Source organism: Penaeus monodon, chromosome 21 (genome assembly GCF_015228065.2).
Source record: "Penaeus monodon isolate SGIC_2016 chromosome 21, NSTDA_Pmon_1, whole genome shotgun sequence".
Classification (NCBI taxonomy): domain Eukaryota; kingdom Metazoa; phylum Arthropoda; class Malacostraca; order Decapoda; family Penaeidae; genus Penaeus; species Penaeus monodon.
In genome coordinates this window covers 32,866,245-32,867,677 of record NC_051406.1, presented here as the reverse complement: position 1 = coordinate 32,867,677, position 1,433 = coordinate 32,866,245, and the positions used below count along the sequence as shown (strand labels likewise).

Sequence of the window (1,433 nt, the reverse complement as noted above, 5' to 3'; positions counted from 1 at the left end):
ACCTTGTCCGCCATGTGTTGGGGAAGTTGACAGCAACATCGCTCAAAATAGGCTGCGCACAGGAAACTGAGTGGAACTGCCATGTCTTACTATGTTCATTATCTCGGCAACCATAAAGTAAGTCATGACAGTTTAAGTAAACAATTTCTTTAAAGGGGAGAAGCACCAGCGGACGGCAACTGAATGTACGATATTATCTTCTCGAGCGCGTTGTATTGTTTCAAAATATCGCACGTGAAAGATCTCAAACTTGGCCGACAAGAGGACGCACGCGACTTCCCTTGGCTGGACAGGAAGAAAGGCTCCGACGCTTGTTCACTTCGGTCGCGGGCTTCTTGCTCTGGCCTTCCTTGCTGCCCCTCTTCGCTCAAGGACGCATAGAAAGAGGAGTAAAAAAATCTGCCCTTCCTAGCGCCGAGGTCAGCATCCTCACGACGAGGTGGAAAAAAAACTGGAACTATGAAGGTGATGCCGTCGAAAGGGACCCGGCTCAGGTACAAGATGACCGAACCTAGGGGAAGGAATTTCCCTCAATCACGAAGAAAAAGAGGAAAAAAAAACGAGGCAAAGTGGGCGAAGACGATGACCAGCATCACGGGGGAGACGACCTTCTCCCTCCTGGTGAGACGCTCCCGAGCTGGATGCCTGGAACCCTGAAAGAGTGTCTTCAGTAGCTCCAATAGGAGATGATGCTTGTAATGGCGTGGCCGAGAAGAGATGTCGAGACCAAGTAGCCTGTTCGTGTTGAGGATGTCGATGCAAACCTTAACCGTCAGATTAGGAATCTTCTTGGTTTTAAGTTCATTGATGAGTCCGCCCAAAAACGACCGACGACGTATAGAGGAGTCCGGCGGTTGTGGTCCAGGCGACGGAGGACCTTCCCGCCGGGAGAAGGTCCGGGGCGAACAGGACCAAGTGTAAGGAAAGCCTCCGAGCAAGCGGAGAATTCCAACTGTCAGCATTAACGCTGAGAAGATCTTCAGGGCCCGGAAAGCGAACGTTTTGATGTAATTCAGTCCTTTTAAAAGCGACATCCAGGACTCCCGGTGTATTTCTTATGTTCACTGCTATCCGACAGACTACAAGTGTTGAGAGCAAGAGAGAAACTACCGACTACCTGTCATATAATTATAACGCCACCATATCACGAACTTATCGAACGGACGGCGCTTCAGTGATAGCATTGCAAGGCTCGCCAGCTGAAGGCAAACACGGATCCATTAATGTTTCGGTGTGCATGTTTGCAAAGCTGTTATGGCGCTCGTTGCTTTAATCTTCACTCAATGGACAGAGAGTGCGAAAAATAACTTTTCGGTCATGTGAGTGCCGGCTTATGGCCTTGGAAGTTGAGAAAGTGTGGATCTATATACGAGATTGTCTTTCACATCCTTTGATGAAAATCATGTGGATACTTATAACTGACACGTGTATAC

The 1,433-nt window shown here is 48.7% G+C and overlaps 1 pseudogene; it reads right to left on the bottom strand.

Annotated features, from left to right (window-relative positions):
• Positions 1-1,433, bottom strand: part of LOC119586655 — a 10,417-nt pseudogene that overhangs the window by 7,856 nt on the left and 1,128 nt on the right.